The following is a 19,678-nucleotide window of genomic DNA, read 5'->3' as shown; positions in this document are numbered from 1 at the left end:
TTCTCCCTCTCCCACTCCCCCTGCTTGTGTTCCCTCTCTCACTGTGTCTCTCTCTGTCAAATAAATAAATAAAAATCTTTAAAAAAAAAAAAAAAGTAACTACTTCCCTAATTAGTTTAGGTGTGTGCTTTTAGATCATGAATTAAGGACAGAGACTATTCTTACTACTTTTGAAAAATTTAACCTCCTGGGTGGCTCAGATGGTTAGGCATCTGCCTTGGGCTTAGGTCATGATCCCGGGGTCCTGGGTTCAAGTCCTACATCAGGCTCCCTGCTCCTTGAGCCTGCTTCTCCCTCTGCCTGCCACTCCCCCTGCTTGTCTCTCTCTCTCTCTGACAAATAAATAAAATCTTAAAAATAAACAAACTTAAATAGCCTTAATTGTTGACAATACTATACTGTCTTTTAAGATAATTATCAGTTCCTTTATTAGAAATATACAATTTCAAATGAGTGTTTTATTTTCCTGGAAACTACAGTAATTGTTAAACCATTCGTTCTCCCTCTACTAACTCCATCAAGTAGTATTCTAGGTGACAGAGTAAATACAAACAACATCATTACACAATCACAATAGAAAGCATGTGTCTTGGGCACCTGGGGAGCTCAGTCGGTTAAGTGTCTGCCTTCAGCTCAGGTTATGAACCCAGAGTACTGGGATTGAGTCCCGTGTCAGGCTCCCTGCTCAGCGGGGAGCCTGCTTCTCCCTCTCCCTCTGCCCCTCCCCTCGTGCTCTCTCTCTCTCACACTCCTTCTCAAAATAAATAAATAAAATCTTAAAAAAAAAAGGATGTCTTTTTTTTTTAAGATTTTATTTATTTGACAGAGAGAGACACAGTGAGAGAGGGAACACAAGCAGGGGGAGTGGGAGAGGGAGAAGCAGGCTTCCCGCTGAGCAGGGAGCCCGATTTGGGGCGCCATCCCAGGACCCTGAGATCATGACCTGAGCCGAAGGCAGACGCTGAACGACTGAGCCACCCAGGCGCCCCTCTTTCATTTTTATTTAAGTAATCTCTACACCCAACATGGGACTCAAATTCACGCATGATCAAGACTCGCACACTCTTCTGAAAGAGCCAGCCAGGCACCCCAAGGATGTGTATTTCTAATCTCCAGAGGAGGTATTTCAAACCTGAATTCCACTGACACCATTAGGGATTCGCTTAGCTGAGCAAAATAAAATCCTGCATCTAATAGAGTAAACTTGTGAAGATAAGATATGAAGCACCTTTGCTGATATATCCAAAAGAGGGCAGGAAAGTCCCAAGTCAATAAAGACACCCCCTATTCCATTTAACTTATGGCATTTAAGAGAATTTGGGGGGCACATGGCTAGCTCAGGCAGTGGACCGTGCAACTCTTGGTCTTGGGGTTGTGAGTTCAAGCCCCATGTTGGGTGTAGAGATTACTTAAAAATTTTTAAATTTTTTAAAAATTAAAAGAGACAGAATTTTGGAAATGTAATTTAAAGTTACATAAACCTATACTTCCTGAATACAAAGGAAAATTATTCCACCCAATTTTATAGAAATCATCTCACTAGACCTTAGAAAATACACACAAGCATTTTGTTCCCCATTATTTGTGAGATCAAAATTTATGATTTAGTACACAAAAGTCAATGACCAAATAATTTACATAAACCTGTGACACCATGATTTGTATGCTACATTTCATCATAGCTTCTGGCTAACCATTCTTGTATCAGAACAGACATGTAAGAGTTAGGAGGAGTTAAGAGCAGAAGTTCTTAGCCTCTTTGGTGCCACAGATTCCTTTGAGAGTTTGGTAAAACCTGTCATTATTCTTGTCAGAATTATGTTTTTAAATGCATGAAATACAAACATAATTGTCAAAATATATTTTTAATTGATATGTGCTTTTAAAAACAAATCAGATAAGATCTAGTAGTAGGTCTAATAACCACAGTAATTTTGAAGTAATGATGAATTTAAATAATTTCAAGATGGCTGCAACCACCATATTATATGAAAATATGTGATTTCTATTGATAACAAAGTCACAGGTACTGCTAAAACTACTTATGGTTTGTTGCCTACATTCATAGTTGAAATAAATCTAAATTTTATGTAGAAGTTAATGAAAAGATGTATTTTTTTTTTCTCCAGCAAGTTCAGAGACTCCCTGAATTCCATCCACCATGGAAGACCAATCTGCAGATCACAGGTTAAAAACCCCTGACAGGGGAATAGAAGAGAAAGTTAATCAAGTAAAAGCTTTGAGTCTCAAAACTATATAAGGCAATTTTAAAAAGCTTTGTTAGAAGTACACTTACCATGATGAACACTGAGTAATGTACAGAATTGTTCAATCACTATACTGTATTTCTGAAACTAACGTAACACTGTATGTTAAATGTATTAGATTTAAAATAAAAACTTAATTAAAAAAAAAAAAGCCCCTTTACTATCCAAAACAGTTTAACACACTAGAGCAGCATTATCAAGCTTTCATTCACTCAATAATCTTTGGTGATTTACATAGTAAGAGCAAAGCAAAGGGAAGAAATATTTTTCAACAAATGATCAAATAAATATGCAGCTTACAATGCTTGTACATTTTGAGTAATTTCTTTTATATGAAGGCTAAGTCATTGTAATCAAATTAGATTAAACAGTATTATGAGCTGTGAGTAGTAATGGAATAGTATGGACAACCAACAGAGCTGGATCCTGCTTCTTCTGCATAAATGGTCAGTTGTACTCAAGAGCTTAGCCCTTGCAGCCAAGTCTCCCTGCTGGTAGATGTGAGCTCGTGCTGTGATTGTGTGTACTGTGATCCCAGAAGAGAAATCACCATTTCCTTAAGATCATTATTACTGTTTTATCACTTCTTTATAGGATATGAGGGCTCAAACATCTCAACTATACTAATCTTGGCACACAGATCCATTATAAAATGGATCCTAGGACCAGGAAAAGAGAAAAAAAAAATTACAGGGAAAAAAGCGCGGAGAAAAATTTCAGTTTGTCAGTGCAAGTTAAAGAATAACATACAACTCAGAAGGGTAACCTGGAGTCATATATTGAAGACTAAAATCTATCCAGACAAATACTAAATTTGGTAGGCACTAGAAAGCCATTAGAAGATTTTGATTAGAGAAATGACATGATCAGAACTGGTAGCACATTATAGAACAGATTGGAAAAGGGTGAATGGCAATGATGGTACAAAGCCACCACTGCAACAATCATGGCAACAGCTGAAACTAGGGAGTAATGATAAAATGAAAAGTGGGGTGGGGTTGGGGGGAGAGAATGGACACGAGATATAACAAAGAAGAGAAGCGTTTGGCACATAATTGCATTTGGGAGGGCAGGGGGCCCACTAGGGAAGTATTTAGATGACTGACTCAGAGGTTTTAAGCCTAACTGCTTGAAAGAATGTAGTCAGAAGAAAAGACAAGGTTTGGGGATGAAGGGAAGTTGAAAACAGGCAGAAATAATGAACCTTAGGCAACATTTGAAGTTTGAAATGCCCAAGAGATAATTAGAAAAGCACATCACTGATAATAGTAATCAATCTCTGTACTTAAGGAATTTAAAATCTGTATTCTGGGGCGCCTGGGTGGCTCAGATGGTTAAGTGTCTGCCTTCAGCTCAGGTCATGATCCCAGCGTCCTGGGATCGAGTCCCGCATCAGGCTCCCTGCTAGGCGGGGAAGCCTGCTTCTCCCTCTGCCTCTCTCTCTGTCTCTCATGAATAAGTAAATAAAATCTTAAAAAAAAAAATAATAAAATCTGTATTCTGGTTACAGCCTGAGATTTAGATTTGGTAGTGATTCTACCAGAAATTCCCCAAAAGGTATGGGAACAAATAAGCTCTTCAGAAAAGAGCAGAGAAGACCAAAAGAAACCGTATCAATGTAGGAATAGAAATTCTAAATATTCCAAATACTAAAAAACCATTTGAAATGTTAATATCAAGTGCTTAAAACATTTTAACAAAATACTGGCTTTTAAAGAGGATGTACCTTGATACATTTAAATACATTTCTCAAAAAGATAGTATCTCAATCATATATGACATTGTATTAAAACACACAAACTTTAACTTGCTCTTTCTATTCAAAAACCACTTAGAAGAAGGTGGTCAAAAGGTACAAACTTCTAATTATAAGATAAGTACTAGCGATGTGAGGTACAACATGATGACTATAGTTAACACTGTATATGATATATATGAAGGTTAAAAGAGTAAATTCTGAGTCCTCTTCAGAAGGAAAAAAAATTTTTTTGCTCTTTATCTAATGAGCTGGTGATGGATGCTAACTAAACTTATTGTGGCAATCATTTCACAATATATACTAGTCAAGCCATTATGCTGTATAACTTAAACTTACACAGTGATGTCGATTATATCTCAAAATAAAACTGGGGGGGGAAAAAACCCTACTTCTCTCTATAGAGGTATTCTAGTTAATCAATTATGAAGGAATGTTAAGAGACGCCTGGGTGGCTCAGTCAGTTAAGCGCCTGCCTTTGGCTCAGGTTATGATCCCAGGGTCCTGGGATCAAGTCACACATCGGGCTCCCTGCTCAGTGTGGAGATTGCTTCTCCCTCTCCCTCTGCTCCTCCCCGCACTCTCTCTCAAATAAATAAATAAAATCTTTCTCTCTTAAAGATTTTATTAGAGAGAGAGAGAGAGAACACAGCAGGGGTAGCAGCAAGCAGAGGGAGAAGCAGGCTCCCCGCTGAGCAGAGAGCTCGACGCGGGACTTGATCCCAGGACCTTGGGATCATGATCTGAGCCGAAGGCAGACACTTAAAAAGACTGAGCCACGCAGGTGCTCTAAATAAATTTTAAAAAACAAAACAAAACAAAAGGAATGTTAGAGAATTAAAGGCTATTTGCAAACCACTAATGAGAAAATGGAACGATGCCATTAATACAGCAGAGTCAGTGATAACCAAACATAGGCCTCCTGATGGAAATATACGTCATCACCTAGGAATTATACTTGTCCTCTCCCCCACACTGTCCCTACCCTCAGAAATCAAACCTGAACTGATCTAAGCATGCTTGAAGTCTTCAACCTAGCTACCAACTTACAGGATCAAGGGACATGTTGAACTAAAACATGTTAAAACTATTCCAGAGGGATATATTCAACAAAATCCAGAATGAGGGAAACTTCAGGAAAAATAACCTGGTTCCTTCAGCAAATAAATTATGAGGAATGAGAAAGGGGGAAACTGTAGATTAAAAGATCTATCAACCAAATGTAATATGTGACTGTGTTTGGATCCCAAATCAAACAAACCAATTATTTAAAAGCAACTTGGGGGGGGGGGTAGTGCCTGGGTGGCACAGTCGGTTGAGCATCCAGCTCTTGGTTTTGGCCCAGGTCTCCATAACAGGGTAGTAAGATAGAGTGCCACATCAGGCTCCGTCTGTACTCAGCATGGAGTCTGCCTGAGTTCTCCCTCTGTTCCTCCAAATCATGCTTTCGCTCTCTCAAGTAAATATATAGATCTTAAAAAATTAAAAAGAAAAAGCTGAGGGATACGACGCCTGGCTGGCTCAGTCAATAGAGCATGTGACTCTTGATCTCGGGGTCTTGAGCTCAAGCCCCACGATGGGTGTAGAGCTTACTTAAAAAACAAAAAAATGCCAACTGAGGAAAATTTGAATACTGCCTGGTTATTTGGTTATGTTCATTTTGACAGGTGAGATAATAGTATGTGGTTATGATTTTTTGAATAATATCTTTTAGAGATATACTGAAATATTCATAGACAGAGTAATTATACACATATAACTTGCTTCAGAATAATCCAGTAGTAGCTGTGGGGGAGTAGAAAAGGGTATAGATGAAACACTCGCTCTCAATTGTGTTTGAAATTTTTCGATAATAGTTTGTTTAGAGGGGAATAAATAAAAAAAAATCACTATCAATCACACCAATAGAACTACAAAGAGGACAGGAATGGATTTGTTTTATTTCCCAGACTTACAACCTGAGCAGCCCTGGGCTAGTCATACAATGTCTTAATTGCCCCCACTGGTTAAATGGAGACAAATACCATCTGATAAACCCACAAAATCATATTTGCTCAAGCTAGAAACCTCGGAGATACTGTTAACTCTGGCTGCCCCAGTTTCCCACATCTGGTCCGCCACTGAATCCTGTGTTTTCCCCCCCTCTTCCCTCCTACCACTAGTGTCCATCACTGTGGTTTCACACACTCCCAACAGCCTTCCTTCAGCCTTTTCTCCACATTGTATGCAAAGTGAGGTTCCTAAAATGCAAAATATGATCCTCAACTCCACTTAAAACCCTTAAACCGGGGCGCCTGGGTGGCTCAGTCGTTAAGTGTCTGCCTTTGGCTCAGGTCAGGACCCCAGGGTCCTGGGATCGAGCCCCACATCAGGCTCCCCGCTTGGCGGGAAGCCTGCTTCTCCCTCTCCCACTCCCCGTTTGTGTTCCCTCTCGCTGTCTCTCTCTCTCTGTCAAATATAAAATCTATAAAAAACAAACAAACAAACCCTTAAATCGCCTGATTAGCTTCAAGGCAGGAGTGCTTCCTCAAATTTTTAACCTAGTCCTTTCCCTAATTCTTTAAAATGACTTATAAGGCCTTCCGTTATCTGATATTATCTACCTCTCCAACTTCCTTCTCTCCCTAATTTCCCTTCTCCCTCTTATGCTTTAGCTTTGGTAAATTCTTGCAGTTTTTCCAATGTACCCTGTACTCTGACTGTAGCTTCAGCATTCATGGCTGGAATGCTCTTTCCACCACCACTTCCTGGCCTAGTTAGCTCCTAACCTTCAAGTCTAAAAAGTTAAGTAGCATTCCTCAGAGAGGTGTACCCAGATTGCTTCTATACTAGGTTGTTTGGTATCTTCTCCTAAGTAGAGAATACACTATTTCGTTCCACAGGAACCTGTACTTCCTCTATCATAACACTCAATATTTGTTTATAAAGAGTACTTGTGGTAATCACTGTTACCTGTCTATCTGCTCTCCAGTTAAACTACAAACTCCAGGAGGGATAGGGCCAGAATCATTGTTCATTGCCGAATCCTAAGTCTCTCATAGTGCCTAATAGCTAATAACAAATTGCTGAATACAAAAATATTCACAACTCTCTGGTCTGTTTTTCTCACATCCAAGTTCCATCTTCCTAGTCTTCATCTGCAACAAAAACAGATTGGCCATATAGGCATTTACAGGGACCTAAATCCTATATACAGTAATGCATTATAAAGTGGATTGAAAACACAATGGGAATGAAGGACATAAACTGGGAAACAGTTACTCAAAATATCTATTTTAGTATAAATTTATATCCATATTAACAATTTTACAGAAAGCTCAAGAGTGCCAATCTGATTAAATGGGAGTCAAAAGACACATTAATTCCCACAAAAACATCAACCAGTTTTCACACCTAAGGTGTTAAGTCACTTAACTTACTCCAACTTCAATTTCCTAATCTGTAAAATAAGGGAATCTGACTAGCTGGTCATTAAGATCTTTTCCAGGGTTTATATTATATGCATTAATATTAGAAGATAAAAAAACATGTAAACTATTGAAACACTATCAAATGGTTTCATCCTATGACCTTTTTAATCCTTTTTTTATCTGTTTAGGGATGTTATAGCCTATTATGTTAAGCTTACAACCAAACCTTTAAACCTATTCAGCTATAAAAATCTCACAAAATGCTTTCCAGACCATTAACTTGCATATTTAACAAGAATCACTGCAATATGATTAAAGAACAGCATTTATCTAAACCCTAAATTACTCAAGTATGTTAAACTTTTAAATAATACTTACCCATTATCTATATTAAAGGCTAGATGTCATGAATTCCTGATATTTTCTATGGCAATTTGAAGGCAAAGTTGTACTCCAGGGCATAAGACTTGGACTTATGGGTACTACTTAACACCAAACTAAAAAGCTGAAGATACATAGTCTCTAACTCACTCATAGTTCTGGTAAACGACACTGACATTGTTTATTAATGCCTAATTCTTAGTCATACTCTTCCAAACTCTCACACAATTCAGAGTTCACCCTATCACGACACTCCACTAGTTACTAAACCCACATTTGTTTTATCAGGGCACTGACGTGTACGCATTTTATTTCGAAACCGGAATAACTTTTGAAAAAAAAAAACATTTCAAAACTAGTTATGGTAAAGAGTAGCTCTGTAAACATTCTACTGCTATCAGGCGCCTAGTTCGTAAACAAACGCTGGAAACCCGGCTCAAGTAGAAATCCGTTTGTTTCTTGGTCGAAAATAATTACAAAGTAGTTTGGGCCACTGCTTGTCACACCAAATCAGTCGTGACAAAGACATGAAATGCTTAAAATGCACGTGGAAAAAAAGGATGTACTTGGAACAAAACGAGTGCATCTGACCAAGTGTAACGCTATCCTTCAGATTCCTCCCCACAGGGCCGCCTTCAAGACCAGGAGCGCGAGGGCGCTGCAGTCGATGTTCCGCAGCCACAGGTTGAATGACAAAGAGTCCCCGTCAGCACCAGTCCCGGAGTCGGCCAGCTGCCCTGTTCCCTCCGCAAAGTCCCCTCGAACCTTGCAGTCACGTCCTGGCTGCGGGGACTGCGGCTCCCCAAACCACTCTCGCAAGTCACCAGGTGGGGCAAGGATTGGCTGGCCGAGGTTGGGGCGGGCATGCCACGAGTCCAAAATAACTCCCGCCCGAGTCCTTTCCTCGGAGCAGAACGCGGCCAGGAGAGCCGGGAGGCACCCCGTGAACCAGCCCCACGTCGTCCCTTTTCCAAATCAAAAGCATCTCTTGAGGAGACTCCTGAACGCTACGGGAAAAGCTACTTGCCCAAGGTCACCGGCACCCAAACCCAACTCCCCCGCCAGGCCGGTGGCCCGCACCTGACTATGGGGCCGCAGCTCGGCGGGGCGAGGCGCTGTCCCCATCGCCTCAAGGTCTCCTTCCCCAACGCCGCGCTCCGGGGCTAAGCGGCTGCCCGCCGCCACGACGGCCCTACCAGGCCGCCTCCCTCCCCCGAGACCCAGGTCTGCGCCCCCCCCCCCGAGGCTCCCTCCCACCCGCCAGGGCGGCAGGGGCACCGCGGGGTCCGCGCCCAGCGCCGCCGCCGGCCGTTACCCAACTAACCGTTATGCGCTGTTCGCGCCGCCAAGCGTGTACGTGACACGACTGGAGTCCCGCAGGGCCCAGGGTCCAGGTCGCGTCCTTCGCCAGCTACCTCGTTCGCTCTCTCGGGCACACACGCGGCCGGGAGGTCACGTCGCAGCTCGCCAGCACTTTGTCGGGCCGGGCCCGCGGGGCTGCCTTATAATCCTCCGGGGGCCGGAGCATGCGCACAGGGGGCGGAGTCGGCCCTCCCGGCCGCCGCCCCCTCCCCCCCCCATACATACGCCCGAACCGCGACTCGCGCCTCCACACGCTCTCAGGCGCGCGCGCCCGCCCGCGCTCTGACGCGCGCCGGCGCCCCCTCCCCGCCACGTGACCGGCGGCCCGGCACGACCCGCGCTCCGCGCCCCCGCTATGCGCTTGCCACAGGGCTGCTGTGTTCCTCTGCGGAGCTCGCCCCTCTGGTCCCCAGTCCAAGGAGTTCGCGGTGACCTACACGCGTGCGGGACATCGGCGCCGGCCTCCCCCTCAGTCTCTGGCAGAGAAAAGGGAAAAGCCGCCAAGGACGAATGGGGCGTACCCCCGGGGGCCTGACTCAGGTGTGGGGGGCGACGGGCGCGCGGAGGAGCAGGAAAGCGACTGGAAGAGGAGGGACTGGGCAGGGTGTGAATGGATGTGGAGCCACCTCGGGCCCGGGAAGAGGCCTAAGGGGCGGGCGGTGAGAGCGCTCGGGCTGTGGCCTCCGCAGAGTTCGGTGAACTCGGGGAAGTCACTCAAACCCTCGGGGCCTGTTTCCTGTTCTCTAAAATGGCAACAGTAGTAGAACCAACCTCCTGGGCACTTTTGATGAGAGAAGTGATGGAACTTTCTTAATACAGAGCCTCCCCTGTGGCATTTGATGAATGCTGAGTGTTAAACACAGAAGTCGGGAAAGAAGAGCAGGTCAGAGGGTGGTGAGACTGGTCCCTAGGGAGGTGTGTATGTTGGAAACATGGAGAAACGAGAGTGCAGAGGCCAAGTTTTTCTGGACACTGAATGTTCGCGACAGGATATAATTAGAGCTAGCAGTTCTGAGGGACTGATTATATACTTAGCAGTTCACCTGAATTATCCTCATAACCTTCTGAGGTAGGTAACTATTATTAACATTTTACAAATAAGGGGCTTGAGGCTCAGAGAGGTTAAGTAGCTTTCCAGAGGTCACAGAGTAAGTGACCAACATCCAAAGTCAGACTCCAGAGCCTGATTTTGTTCTAAGAGCCATTGTAAATTCTTGAGCAAGTCCAGACACTGGAAGTGTATCATTTTAAGTGATCAGCTTGAATAATCATGAGGTGTCTCTTTGTTAGCTTTTGGAAGATGCCAAAAATGTATGAAGGCCCCTACCTTCAATGAGTTTACAAGTTCTTTGGAGGGTTGAGTCAGGCAGAAGAAATCAACCAATATTTGATGACCACTTGCTGTTGTCCCCAACCCTGCCCTCTCTCCCCTTAATTCTCACAGCCTTGTGAGGTTGGCCTTAAGGTTTTGTCTTGCAAATGAAGAACTAAGTTTTAGGAGTGGGGGCTTGAGGGATCAGGTTCTGAGATGTAAATGTTACTTTCCCTTCACCCACTCTGCCTCTGTTTCACACAAAGGAAGTTTTCAGTTATAGTTCAACACCTCAGAAGACAGTACATAATCTATGGCCCAGCACCGCATATGAGCAGTAACTGCTTTTCACTTGATAAATGCAGAGAATTAAGGCAATTCAGGCCACCCCAGTGGCCAGGATTTAGAACTGCAGGGCTTTAGGATTGTTAGGGTGGTAGCAGCAACATTCATGGTAGATGGTAGGAGAACTGAGTTAGGGAGAAAAACAGGACTGGTTCAGACATGAGCTTATCAGGTCCAGAACTGTAGAATGTAGTGGGAAGTGGTAGAATAAGTTGACTCCCAGGAAACCCGAAAAGAAGGCTTATGTAGGAACAGAGTGGGGTAGGTTTATAATACCAACCCAGGAGCCAGGTCTCAGTTCCAATTTTGTTACTTTGCACTTACAAGCTCTCTATCCCTAGGCAAATTATTTTACTCTCCAAGCCTCATTCTCTGCTCTGTAAAACAGGGATAGTACCTACCTCATAGGGTTTTTATGATAATAAAAATAGTATTTTACTTAAGAGTCTGGCATATAGTGAGCATTAAATAATCGTATAACCATGAAAAACCATGAGACTGAATCCTAAAGATTAATTCTAAAAGCACTTGAATAGACCCCTTCCAGGGCCCTGAGAGGGGCCCTAACAATGTGTTCACAGAATCATGTTAGTGCTTTATTGTAATTTTGTATTCCTTTTCTTGAAAATGTCCACCAAAATTGTATACACCTCAGGCTCCACAAAATCAGGATCTGCTCCTAGCAGGAACTGTAGTGTTGTGATAAGGGTATAGACTTTGGAATCAGAAGGCTTGTTCCCATAACTTATTATCTGTGTTACTTTGGACAATTCAGTGAACTCTTCTGGGCCAGCCAGGTAAACTGAAGATAATACATAGCAGCCTGAGGTGTTGTGGTAATCAAATAAGAGTATTTGCAGAAGGGGTTGATAAAACTTGGAAAGCACTCTACAAGTGTTTGTGATTAATATTATAATTTGTTCATAAAGTGCATAAGAGGGAAAGATCACAAGCAAGGGAAAGGTTCTCAGCTTAAAAGTAGAAATAGGATGGGTGAGCTGGCAAAACTGATGAAATGATGCAGGTAAAATTCTTGCTTTTCTCTAGATTTCTTCCTGATTAATCCATGAGACACTGAAGAAATAAACTAGTAAGCACAGGATCAGAAATTTAGAGCTGAGAGGCGGTTTTGCAGAATAGAAATTAAGGCCCAGAGAAGCTAACTTTTCTAAGGCTATTCATCTAATAAATGGCATGACCAGAAGAACCAGATCTCCAGCCTCTAGGTTCTTCTACGGTACCAAGTTGTGGGGGTTTTTTTTGTTTTGTTTTGTTCGGGATTTGTTTGTTTTTTTGAAAGGCTGTCTTTTATTTTCCTTAAGATTTTATTTATTTATTTATCTTTTGGGAAAGAGAAAGAGCGCAGGTGCCAGCAAGGGTGAGAAGTGGAGGAACAGAGGGAAAGGGACAAGCTGGCTCTGTGATGAGGGACACAGGCTGGATCCCAGGACACTGAGATCATGACCTGAGGCAAAATCAAGAGTTGGTCGCTCAGCAGACTGAGCCACCCAGGCACTCCCTAAGTGCGGTTTTTAGGATAAAAGCATTTTAGGGGCGCCTAGGTGGCTCAGTCAGTTGAACGTCTGCCTTCGGCTCAGGTCATCCCAGGATCCTGGGATCGGGCTCCCTGCTCCGTGGGAAGCCTGCTTCTCCCTCTCCTACTCCCCCCTTCTTGTGTTCCCTCTTTCACTGTCAAATAAATAAATAAAATCTAAAAAAAAACCAAAAACATAAAAGCATTTCATCATGGAGTCTTTCAAAATCATTACATCAAAACCAGAAAAGGCGTGATGTTCTTTAGTGGCTTCCGGCTTTAGCATGGAATTCCCCAAATTCACTTTCCTGTTTTAAAGGCTGATAGACTGGATGATGCATGGGTAATCTGCTGTTGGCAAGCTTGTTAAGTGAGCAAAATTTCTGAAGATTTTAAGGTAGGAGTTTTAACCTCAGAAATTAGTATTGGGATGAGAAATGCAAATGCAACAAGTTTGAAAATTCATAACAATTAGTTACTATTTAAGCTGAGTAAGTTACCCATTTATCTAGAAAAGGAAAATAATAAAGTTAGAGTGTATTTTCTCTGGAATTCAAATACTTCACTTACATTCCCTTAATTATTCCATCATTTCTGTGGTGGAAGATGCTATTATCCTCATTTCACTAACACCAAACAAAGCAGGAAGGGGTTTTTTAAAAAACACAGTAATAGTTTATTGATTAAGAATACTTCCCTACTTACAATTTATAAGAAGTCAAAGGGGAATATGGAAAATGAAATTTGAAATTTGCTTTTGTACAATGTATGAAAAAAAGTCTGCTAAGCAAATACCTAGCATAAAGAAGATAATGTCAATGCTAAAAAACATTCTTTAGAGAACTCTTGGGGCACCTGGCTGGCTCAGTTGGTGGAATGTATGACTATTGATCTCTGGGTTGTGAGTTTGGGCCTCATGTTGGGCGTAGAGATTACTTAAAAATAAAGTCCTGGGGTGCCTGGGTGGTGCAGTCAGTTAAGCGTCCGACTCTTGGTTTTGGCTCTGGCCATGAGATCAAGCCCTGTGTCGGGCTCTGCGCTCAGCATGGAATCTGCTTGAGATTCTCCCTCCCTCTCCTGCTTGTGTGGGTGCATGCGCTCTCTCTCTCAAAGAAATAATCTTTTTAAAAAAGTAATATCTTTAAAAATAATAATAGAGAACTCTTTCATTCAGAACATCTCTAATTTTATGTTATATATCAGTGTGGTCTTGCTGCATCCTAAGGGCCAAGTCTGGATCTAAGATGAATTTGCTACCCGTTGAAGGAAGACTGACTCTGTTGGTGAGATGTATGTGTTTCAAGCATTGCCCTGAGCTCTCCCCATTTTTCCTTGGCACTTCTCACTCTGTTTTGACCCTTCCCTTATCTCACCAGCCTGCAGTTTGGCATCCTAATCAGTTGGCCTCTTTGGCTCTCTGCTGGCAAGAGATGATTTGGTTAAAACAGTCAAAACAAACTGCCACATATGAAGAGTGCCTCAGCAATTTGGTAGAAAACAAAACTACTCTCAATAAAAATTTCCTCAACGTGACAGATTAGTCAAAAATGATTATATCCAACTACTGAATTTTTGTGTGTTTAGTAGTTTTGATGGCCAAATATTTGCTTTTCTACTTCTTTGAGTCTTTGAGAATTTTTTTGTGAATAAATATGTGTTTTTCAAGGAATCATACTGTCCTACATTTACTAGCACACATGTACTAATTGTAATTACACGTGTACTAATTGTAATTATACGTGTACTAATTGTTTACTGTGTTTTTTAATATTTGCAATGGCTTTGATAGTGAGGGATATTTATATTGTTTTTTAATAATTGTCTGAAATTGAGATTAAACCCCAAACTTGGGGGGGGGACCTAAAAAATTATGATAAACTCGCGCTAATGCTTAAAGACTTCAAAGTTTTAAAAGATTTAAAGACTTTAAAGGTCAGAAAACAATACATATGTGTTGTTATATACCTTGGTAACAAGTACCAAGGGTATTCCTTTTGACCTGTTTAGCCTCTCATTCAGTTTGTTTCAACCAAACTGCCTGAGGCTCTCTGTTTGTATATGGCAGTACAGTTCCCATACGCTCACTTCATTCCTGGTCTGATAAAGCTTGTGTCCTGCTTCTTATTTCTGCCAGCACAGAGACAGTTTTGGTGTCTGCTCTTTTTAACCTGTATCATTAATTAGGGTCTTTCCTGGCAAACATTCCTTCTAGGCATGGTTCTACATATTTGCCAGACCTGTCTAACTTCCTGGCTAACCCAAAGCTCCTTCCTTCCTTTTACTTTTTCTCCCTCCTTCCCTCCCTTCTTTCCCATCTTTAGTATTCTAGGCAGATGGGGTGGAGATTGGAAATAATAATGATAAATTGATGATAGCTAGGATTTAGGGAGTGCTTACTATATGTTAGGCATGGATCTACGCACTTTACACATATTAACTCATGTACTACTCATAAAAATGCTATGAACTAAGTACTGCTATAATCCCCAGTTTACAGACAGACACAGATACAAAAGGTTAAGTAACTTGCTTAAGGTCGCATAATCAGTATTTTCTGGAACCATCAGGAAGTATTCATCATTTCGATCTCGCCAAAAATACATGAGCAGAAGTTGTCATTTATAACTATTAATACCGTAGGAGATCACTCCCTAGAGTTTGAAGGCCATTTTGACTTAGGAAAATCCTGTTCTAGTTTCCTTATATCCCTCGTAGGGCTGAACAACCCTGACAAAAGCTGTTGGCCACGAAATCTGCCTTGGAAACCAAAAAATGCACTACAGGGAACTACTCCCTGCTTATCTGAATTTGGGATAGTTGTGCTCACTTCTTGTATTCATAAGGCACTTCTAGGCACCAAGTTGGGGGTGGAGGTATTGAGACCTGTTTCTTAAACTTCATTTTAAGATCACCTGTATTCTGGGAAGTTCTGCGTGTCCTGGCGCCCATATTCCATGCTGGGAGATCTTTCTGAGAACATGGACCTTTCAGCCCCTACTCAGCAGCAGCAACAAGCAGTTGGAACTCCAGAACAGCTGTACCTCAAGCCTGATGTGACTCAGAAGAGTGGTGCATGCAATGAAGGAGGCCTCTTAGGGCATAATGACTAGCTTTATGTATCCCCTTGCCTGGGTAGCCAGACCTGGGTGTTCTAACTGGACCTTGAGGCTGCTGCACTGGTGAACATGAGAGGCTGAAATAAAGCATGAACTCAGTCTGTGGTGACTTCTGAGAACCGTCAATCTGCCACAGGGCCCGTGCCGTACAATATCTTATGTCGTCTGTACCCAAGTGAGGTCCAGGGGCTACCAACCCCACTTTTGAGCTGTGTATTAATAAGAGGGAAGCCTCCTCCCTCCCCCCAGCTTACCTTTTATACAAACCATTAGTTCAGATGTTATGCCTGTTGTACTCTGATAGGATTATTTTTACGGCCATAGAATAAGGTTATACCCCCCTTTGAGTAGGGTGGAATGGTTTCCTTAAATAAGACATTCTCATTATCAACCAATCATAGAGGAAGAAGGTCCTCACACACACAAAAAAAACTTGGAACATAGAACAGGTAGAAGGGGCACTTGTGGATTTACCTTTTCAGGGTTTGAACTTAGAGGAGTTAAAAAATGTTGAGGGCCCTCCTTACTGATATGAGGGAAATGGCCTTTGCCACAGAGTTGCCTAGTAGGAGCCAGGCCAAAAGGCTTTCCTAGAGACCCAAAAGGGAAGGTAAATACTCATGTTTTGTAAGTCTGTTTATTGGTGCATTACTCTGCTTATCCCTGAATTTTAGTCAAGTTTAATCTGAATCACAGATTCAAACTGGGAAGTCTTCAAGGACTAGGAAAAGTTAATCAGCCTGGTATAAGATAATAGGGAGTGGAGCAGTATGTGAAAGTACCCTTCTAGGCCTCAGAGTTCAGATGTTTCAAATGTGCTTCATGAAGCCCTTCCCTTTATGGCACTAACTACAGTACATGTTTGCTTGACATTTCTACATCATACATTATTCAGTAATACAAAAGAAAATAGAATTCTTTAAACTAATACTTTATTTTTAATCAGCATAAAGGAGAAAACAACAGTGACAGAAAATTGTGTGGGGGTTAGAAAATGAGGAATGGACAGGCAGTTAGGGAGGGGAGGGAAATACATATTGCAGCACCTGGTTCCAGCTCGGGCTCTGCTGTGCTATTTAAGAAGCAGGCAAAAAGGGAGGGTACCTGGGTGGCTCAGTTGGTTAGGCATCTGACTCTTGGTTTCATCTCAGGTCATGATCTCAGGGTTGTGAGATCCAGCCCTACGTGGGCCTCAGCACTGAGCGTGGAGTCTGCTTAAAGATTCTCTCCCTTTGCCCCTCCCCCCCCATCTCGGGCACCCATTCTCTCTCTCTCAAAATAATAAAATCTTAAAAAAAAAAAAAAGAGCAAGCCGAAAGGGAAGTGCTAACGCATCCCCCCAGTCTTCCTCATGGTGTTGGTGATAATTTGTGTAACATGCCCAAGGGAAAGTTTAATGTCAGAACAAGAGCTTAGCAACAACATTTGGCAGTCTCCTCCCTCTATGGAGATTCTCCTTTTAATGTCACCTTTGGCAGATCAGGATTCACATTTAAGAGACCCAGTGGACCTCCTGACAACTTCCTCAAAATTCCACAATTTTCTCATCTCAGGCCCATGGTTCCATTTTGGTCATCATGGCCACAGTGACTGAAACGGCCCACTACATCCTTTGAAATGGACAGCCTTCAGCTTCCGATTCCAAGCTAACTGCTTATAGACAAGTTCTTTTCTCTCTCGTGTCTTCAAACTCATGGTCTCAGACTGAGGGCTTTAACTCTATCCTGCTTTGGCAGGGCCCTCTTTAGGTCTTCTAGGTTTACAAATATACCTTCCCCTGTTCACCACCTCCAATCTGGTAGCAGGAAAGAAACTGGAAAATCTTGTAGTAGGGGAATACCCTTTGTACTATGCTACCAACCTCCAGGACTGCTAGTCTACTCAGTACCTCAGGGCCAGAAGTAGAGTAAATCTCACCAAGCTCAGAATACGCTATTCTGAGGAAGTCATCGTTTTTACCACTCCCTCATCCCCACCATGCACACACATCTCATGTCATTTTATGTATACTCGCCTTAGCCACAGCAGTGGGAACCAGAATTGAAAAGTTAAATGCCACAGGAAGTTAGTGAGAGGCACAAAGACATAAATTGCAAACAGGTAACACTCATCAGGGTAGCCATCCAAGTTGAGAACTACATACACTGCCTTCATCTCATGTTCTATCAGGCCCAGACAGGCTAGAAAAACAGGGGTTTTTGCTCCTGTTTCCAATGAAAAGTTAATCTGGAAGCCTTCTTCTTTTTTTTTTTAAGATTTATTTATTTATTTATTTGACAGAGACAGCACAAGCAGGCGGAGCAGCAGGGAGAGGGAGAAGCAGGCTGTCCCCTGAGCAAAGAGCCCAATGCAGGGCTTGATCCCAGGACCCTGGGATCATGACCTGAGCCGAAGGCAGTCACTTAACCAACTGAGCCACCCAGGCGCCCCAATCTGGAAGCTTTCTAACTCCATCTTGTATAACCCCTGTGGTCCACTAGTCATTCCTTTGACCAACCCAGGTGTGAGACCACATTATGCATGAAACAGCCAAGATGTGCTTCAACCATAACATGGAAGTACATGATTCAGGCTGTGTTGGCAACCAAGCCCACTTACAGAATCCAGTGGAGTGAGAGAGAGATGGATTCCAAGTGTTATTGGGGAGAACTCTTCATCACTGCAGCCATGCACCTAAACAAAGGTTTTTCTACCAAGAACTTAGGGAAATCCCATCCCATCTCCCCAAACTTACAGATATGTTGCTAAGCTATTTTTAGCTTATAAGTCCTTTAAAGCTGAGATTTAAACCTAGGTCTGCTTAACTCAGCCTGTGCTAAAGTCTAGGCTATTTTCATTTTATTTTGTTCAAAATCCTCAGGTTATAGGGAAGGATAGTGATGAGGAGGATAATAAGAGGCAGAATATGCGGGGTTGTTTCAAATTCCTAACCCTGACCATTCAGCCTTTGTACATACTGTTTCTTCTTCATAGAAAACACTTCTTCTTTGTACCTAGTAAGCTGTGTACAGGACAACCTGGAGATGAAAGAGAGCCAGATAGGGCGCCTGGGTGGCTCAGTTGGTTAAGCGACTGCCTTCGGCTCAGGTCATGATCCTGGAGTCCCGGGATTGAGTCCCACATCAGGCTCCCTGCTCAGCAGGGAGTCTGCTTCTCCCTCTGACCCTCTTCCCTCTCGTGCTCTCTATCTCTCATTCTCTCTCTCTCAAATAAATAAATAAAATCTTTAAAAAAAAAAAAAGAGAGGCAGATAGACTAACAAGGGAGTAGTTTTAGTAATTCTATTATGTAATTCAAACCTCTTCATAATGCAATTTATGTTCCCCACTGATTAATGTGAATTAATAAGGTTTCATAATTATATTTATAACCAGATTCTTTTCACATAATTATTGTTTATACTTGAATAAATTGCTTAGGAAGGCCTCCTCTTCATCCAAATTGAATGTAATGTTTCATTTCCTATTTCCTTTATGGGGGTACATGATTATTTTGGGAAAAGCATTGGTTTGAGAATTAAACTCTACGTCTTGCTCTATCTCCCCTGGAAGACCTAGATCTCTTTTATTTTTTTTTAAATATTCATAAGTCTTACCAATCTGTGGGAAGGGCTCTTAGTGGATCCTCTCAAGTATTAAGGACCTCAGGCAAACATGTATGCAGTCTTTGTATTTTAAAATTCAGGTATTCCAAAGCCCTCATGTATTGTCCACTATTAACACAAAAGCTGCAGAATTCAGGAATTATCTTAACAGTATCGGATAGCCGTATAAACATGTTGTGATCTAATTTATACATTCTCCATGTAGAAAACTTTTCCTCAGGTTAGGAAAGCAAATTAAATTTCTCCTTAATTTCCACCTGAGAAGAGAAAGCTGGGGTGTGTGAGGGACAGGGTATATTTTAAGGTAGATAAGAAAGACCTAATACCTGAAGGATAGATTTTCTACTGTATGTCGGAGGGAAGTTTAAATTATGTGTTAGGGTTTGGTGTGCCTTCCTGTCAATTTGGGAAGTTAACCTTTCCAGGACAGTCTCTACTAGAAATTAAGGCTTTCTTTTCAAAAAGATTTTTGCCTACTCCTTTTCAGAGAGATTGCAAGACAGTTTTAACTCACTGAAGAACATTTCCCACCTTTCAATTATCCAGTACAGCTGTAGTACAGTTCTTTTATTCCTCTTCCTTTTCTTTTCC

General features: G+C 42.1%; 1 protein-coding gene and 1 long non-coding RNA gene across 2 annotated transcripts in view; one reads left to right on the top strand and one right to left on the bottom strand.

Annotated features, from left to right (window-relative positions):
• Nucleotides 1–9,307, bottom strand: part of SLC16A1 (solute carrier family 16 member 1) — a 43,388-nt gene extending 34,081 nt beyond the window's left edge. Inside the window, exon 1 of the mRNA XM_028102009.2 lies at nucleotides 9,139–9,307. The gene's annotated coding sequence lies outside the window, so the exon portion shown is untranslated. The remainder of the gene's footprint in view (nucleotides 1–9,138) is intronic.
• Nucleotides 9,308–9,457: 150 nt separating this feature from the next.
• Nucleotides 9,458–15,584, top strand: LOC114208116 (uncharacterized). The gene is made up of 3 exons (XR_003608972.2): nucleotides 9,458–9,716; nucleotides 13,571–13,657; nucleotides 15,275–15,584. It is a non-coding gene; the product is annotated as an uncharacterized LOC114208116 (long non-coding RNA).
• The last annotated feature ends 4,094 nt before the right edge of the window (nucleotides 15,585–19,678 follow it).

Source organism: Eumetopias jubatus, unplaced genomic scaffold (assembly GCF_037043125.1).
Source record: "Eumetopias jubatus isolate StellerSeaLion01/CBP00866 unplaced genomic scaffold, mEumJub1_p1.0 scaffold_4, whole genome shotgun sequence".
NCBI lineage: Eukaryota > Metazoa > Chordata > Mammalia > Carnivora > Otariidae > Eumetopias > Eumetopias jubatus.
Note: the sequence above shows the minus strand (reverse complement) of the source record. Positions and strands in the feature narration are given on the sequence as shown.